This window comes from Talpa occidentalis, unplaced genomic scaffold (genome assembly GCF_014898055.3).
Source record: "Talpa occidentalis isolate TD23 unplaced genomic scaffold, MPIMG_talOcc4v2.1 talOcc4.2, whole genome shotgun sequence".
Classification (NCBI taxonomy): domain Eukaryota; kingdom Metazoa; phylum Chordata; class Mammalia; order Eulipotyphla; family Talpidae; genus Talpa; species Talpa occidentalis.
This window is the reverse complement of record NW_023602073.1, coordinates 130,088,538-130,094,537: the sequence shown is the minus strand read 5'-3', so window position 1 is coordinate 130,094,537 and position 6,000 is coordinate 130,088,538.

Below are 6,000 nucleotides of genomic sequence, written 5' to 3'. Positions count from 1 at the left end.
ATAGTTTAGAATTTTTTTATGTAATTATAGTCATTAGGATCTTTTCATTTTATAATCAAGATTTTTTTAGCAGAAGTACTAGTAGATTTTTAAAATGTACAAATACACAATTACAGATGCTGATGTATAGGAATTAATCAAGATCATACAGCTAAAATAAAATACAGATAAGAAGACCCAATGAAAACTGAGTCATTTTCCAGTTTCCCTCTAAAGTATTGATTGAAATATGAGTAGAATAACATTCCATCCTCTCCCCACCCCCATATGGACCTGCTGTATTATTGAAGTAAAATTTTTATTTATACAAAAGCTTTTCTCCAGTCAAAGTAATTCAATGTGTACATCATAACCTCTACTGCCAAATCAGAAATTACTGAGCAGGTTTTGTATTGGCAAAAATCACCCAACAGGAAACCTTTTGGTCTCCAAGCTGACGAGATTTAAGATCCCATGAACATTTTTTTTTAAAAAACCACCTACCTCTATAAAGAGCTACACCAGTGAGATTTTAATAGCGGAAAGCTGACACAGCCAGCAGAACCACACTACCCAACACAAGGGCGGGGCCAAGAGGCAAGATGATGAGCCAGCTGTCACCCTCACCCTGGCCTGCCCTCCGTGCTCATACAGCTGAGGTCTTAGAATCTTGTCAGCAGAAAAAATGTAGGACTGGCTAAGGAACCCATGATCTGGCTCTTTGAAAGTGCCAAAGCTATTTCAGATTTAAAAAAATAAAGCTCTAAAATGTTAGAGTGGAGATGAGGCCTATGACTATGCATTTTGTGAAGATTAACTAGAATATATCCTGCAACATTAGGTTTAGCTCTAGTGTGCCAGCTCATTGCTACTTTGGCTTTCAGAAAGGGAGGGGGAGAGAGAGGTGAAAATGGGGATGGGGTAGGGGAGACCACAAAGGACTAGGGTGGAGGACTGTGGGTCCTTTAGCAACGAAGGGCTGCTACACATAGAGGGGTACTCCTGTAATGTCAAAACACTAGCAAGGATGTGAAATAATGGTACTTCAATAACAACATTAATTTAAAAAATGGAAGTTTCTAAGATTAAAACACCATGGGAATGAAGCAAAATTCAAGAGTCACTTTCCAAGAAACAAAGTCAGCCTTGGGATGTTCTGCAGCACTGAATTCCAAAAGGGACTCAAGGTAAAAATAACAAAAATAATAAAAAAAACTTTTACAGTGATTGTAACTCACAAGTACATTATTGTTAATAAGAGTAAGAAGTTCTCTGATGATGTCCTGGGAGGAGAGAAGGAGTGGAAAGACCGCATTGTACATGCTCAGATCATGAACAAGTTCATGGCTTTAAGACTGGCCAGGCAATGGTAGAAAATTCTGCAGCAAGCATTTGGTTAATACTCATCCATGATGTAATGAAAAACCAGTAGGGACCTCCCTGGTGGCGCAAGGGTTAAAGACAGCGCTATCAAGCTATATCCAGGCCAGCCACTGCAGCTCGAGTTCAATCCTTGGCCAGGGAGCTAGCCACATGGCTCAGCAGACCTCTCCTACCTGGCCTGCCAGCTGCTCCCCTCAGCATTGTATTTCAGTAGATCTGCCTGTTCTGCTCCTCACTCTGTCTCTGGTGAATCCTCTCATCCTCCCACACACCTCTGGCTTACCCCCCAGTTCTTGTATGCATAAATAAATAAATCTTTAAAAAAAAAAGAAAGAAGAAAAAACCACTATGATGCAACTAGCTAAAATTATTTTTACTGATGCTTGCAATAGCAAGGGACCACACATCACTGGAGGGCATTGGGTGTCTCTCAGCAAGGAGAAGCTTGTTAAAGAATTTGAGCACTATTGGTAATTTTGAGGTGGGCGGAAGTGTGTGAGGATTTCCTTTGGGTAGGCTGCTATCAGAAAGTTGAAGTAATTCTGTAATTGGTATCTTAATTTTTATCTGGGAGGTAGGGGAAGTGGAACAGGGTGAAGCAGTTACTCCTGTTGGTCACAAGGTGGGGTTGGTTAGTCATATTTATGGTTTGCAAAGTGACTTTGTCTAAGCTCATAATTACAGTATCTTATTTCACTAGCATCGCTGAGTGACATTGATGTCAGAGATTTAAGTATTATTAATGTTCAATAGAAGAGCACCATGGTCTGGCCGTGAGTGCCAGACTGCTTTTAACTCTCAGAAGTTCCTTTTTCTCTCACATGTTGAAGCCACTTAAATACGTGAAATAAAATTAATAGTGTGTCACAATAAAGAAATAAATTATATCTCAAATATGATGACATGAAAAAGAGGAACAATAATTGTTACTTATAGCCCGCCCATAAATGAACTTTATTTTGATAATCACTAAACAAAATTTTAAGAAAGTTTAGGGTGGTCAATAATGGAATAAAACTATATTTATCAATGCAAAAGACATAAACATAGAAGCCTATAGAGCAAAAAAAAAAGAAATAGAAAATCAAGGAAACAGCAATGAAGCTAATCAAATGAAGACAAAGGTAGCAATTATTGCAATATGTGAAATAGTTTATATTTTTCTCTTAAAAAGAGACTCCAACTGCAAAGTTAATGACATGCTATTTACAAAAGATGTGCCTAAAATAAAACCACATATTGAAAGTCGGGGGTGGGGGAAGGCAGACATATCAGGGAAATAAAGTTTGTACTATGAGTGGGCTGTCTAGCATGTGCCAGGCAATTTTCACACAATAGTTCATCTAACTTGGCATTTCTATAATTATATGTAGCAGGCATTATTAACCTCAGTCTGTAGATGAAAACACTCAAGTTCAAAGAGATTAATAACAAAGAAAATCAATTACAGAACCATGACTTGAATTTGGATGTAAGTCTGACTGGAAGGCAGGATCACTATATACTACACTACTGCTTCAGAAATCAGGAGCAACAATATTGGACCAAGAATTTAAAGCAAGCATGCAAACAAAACCTTCACTGTGATAAGGAGAATAATTCCATATTGATAAGAAGCAAAATGCTCAAGTGTAAGAATGAAACTCAATGTACCAAATAGCATCCAATTGTGAAAATTTACCAGAAATAAAAAATTAAAGGACATTATTGCAAGTATTAAGAAACTCATACAAATGTTGCCGTATAACTTGAATAACATAATAAAGTTGAATAACACATATACAAAGAGAATCAGTTATAAACCATTTTTCCTTCAAGAATTTAGTAATGAGAGCCTCCCTGGTGGTGCAGCGGTTGAGCACTGGGTTGCGAAGCTGCCCGAAACCTCCGCGGCGCTGGTTCGATCCCCGGCTGCTCCCCGGCAACCGGAGGAGGGTCCCACGTGGCGCGCAGACCCCTCCTGCCGCCCGCTGCTCCCCTCAGCAGTGTACTTCGGTCCTTCTGCCTGCTCTGCTCCCTGCTCTGGCTCTGGTGAATTCTCTCACCAACACCACCCCCCCCGCGCTTCTGACTGTACCCAGTGCTTGTATAAATAAATAAATAAATCTTAAAAAAAAAAAAGAATTTAGTAATGAGACAAGTAATATTCAAGTCATAAAAGCAACTCAATGGATCAGACTGTATATATGGAGTTATCGTTTGGTTTTATAGTGTCTTAAATAGACTAAGCAACCCTTCCTGGACTGCATATTTTGTGATTACAAGCTATAGAATATAAAATAGCTGGGTGAAATATCAAGTATTTCCTTAAATGAAGTTGGAAATGTGAGTAAGCAAGAAGAGACGATAAAGAAATGACCAGACTAGCTTAAAATCAACGAAATATAACTCTTAGAAATGAAAACAGCTATTTAAATTAAATAGGTACAGGTAAAAAAGAATTAGTAGCTTGAGACAAGTATTATATATATGTATAGTACACAAATATTTATAAACATATATAGGTATATATGTGTATCATAGACAGTAATACAAAGTAGAATCAGAGGATAACCTTAAATATTTTTTATGGAAGATAAATTAATAAACATTAATTTAAAAAAATTAGAAGATATGGGCCTTCCTGGTGGTGCAAGGGGTTAAGATGCAACCTATGAGGCTATCTGCAGCCTCTGCATTATGAGTTCGATCCCTGGCCGGCCAGGCATTTGCCCACATGGCACAGCAGACCTCTCCTGACTTGCCCGCTGCTCCCCTCAGCAGTGTATTTCAGTAGATCTGCCTGTTCTGTTCCCCATTTTGTCTCTGGCGAATCCTCTCACCCCCCACACCTCTGGCCTGTACCCCAGTTCTTGTTTTTTGTTTTTTTTAAAAGATTTATTTATTTATTTATACATACATACATACATACATACATACATACATACATACATGCAAGCACTGGGTACAGTCAGAAGCGCGGGAGGGTGAGAGAATTCACTAGAGCCAGAGCAGGGAGCAGAGCAGGCAGACTGATGGAAAACACAGCTGAGGGGAGCAGCGGGTGTGACAGGAGAGGTCTGCTGTGCCATGTGGGACCCTCGCTGGCGGCCTGGGATTGAACAGGCGCTGCAGAGGCTGCGGGCAGCTTTGCAGCCCAGCGCTCAACCACTGCGCCACCAGGGGAGGCCTTACCCCAGTTCTTGTATGCATAAATTAATAAACCTTTTAAAAAAATTAGAAGAGATATAAAACAGCTGACTTTAAGAAATATATGTGAGTCCATACTGATATAAATAAACGACTGAATAAATAAAGGGGAGGATAAGAGGGCACAAATCTCCCTGCCAAATAATTTATGTAGATACTCCATGCTCACAGAGATGGAACATAACTCCCCACAATGTAAATGTGAACTAATCACAGTGACTTCTTTCCAAAGAGTACAGTATGAAAAAAAGATGAAGAATACCTTTACAGTAGAGAAACTTGGCAAATATTACCTCCATCAGTTAAGTCAACGATGATTATGTCATGATTATGGTTTGATGAAAATGGCATTTTACCTCCATGGTCATCCTTCCCCAAACTTGTTATACCAACCCAATTAAAAAAAAAAAAACAAAAAAAAACCTAACTGGGTCTCCCCTGGTGGCGCAGCGGTTGAGCGCTGGGCTGCAAAGCTCCCCACAGCCTCTGCAGCACCAGTTCAATCCCCGGCCGGCCGGCAAGGGTCCCATATGGCGCGCAAACCTCTCCTGCCACCCGCTGCTCCCCTCAGCAGTGTACTTCGGTCCTTCTGCCTGCTCTGCTCCCCGCTCTGACTCTGGTGAATTCTCTCACCCTCCCGCACTTCTGACTGTACCCAGCGCTTGTATAAATAAATAAAATCTTAAAAAAAAAAAAAAAAACTTCCACTGGGGGGCATCCTGCAAAACACTTGACCAATGCTCAGAAAAATTGCCAAGATCATCAAAACCAAGAAAAGTCTGAGAAACTTATCACCAAGATAACCCTAAAGAAACGTAACTAGATGTAATATGGTCTCACACATGGAATCCCACAACAGAAAGGCATGAGATGAAAACTAAAGAAATGTGAATAAACTCTGGACGTAAGGTAATAATGTTTCACTACTGGTTCTTTAATTGTGGCAAATGTATTATAACATGTTAATAACAAAACTGAATATAAAGTTTATGGAGACTTCTCTCTATCTTCCCACTGTTTCTGTAAATCTTCAAATGACCTAATAATAATGTCTCTTTTTTATATTTGGAGGAAACTTTTCCACAGGGGCTGGGCCAGTCTGCACCCACCAACAGTGTCCGAGAGTTCCTTTTTGTCCACACCCTCACCAACATTTGTTCTTTCGGATCTTTTTTGTTATGGACAGTTTCCAGAGGAGTGAGGTGATAGCTCATTGCGGCTTTGATTTCCATTTCTCTGATTATAAGTGATTTTTTTCATGTGCCTGGTGGACATCTAAACCAATTCCACCCTGAGGTATCTATCAGAAGATTACAAAATCACTAATTTGAAGGGCTATATACTAAGTGAAATAAGTCAGAAGAACAATACTTAATCATTTCACTCATATGTGGAATAGGGAAACAAAGAAAAGGAACCAACAAAACTAAATCAGACCAAATCCTAGAA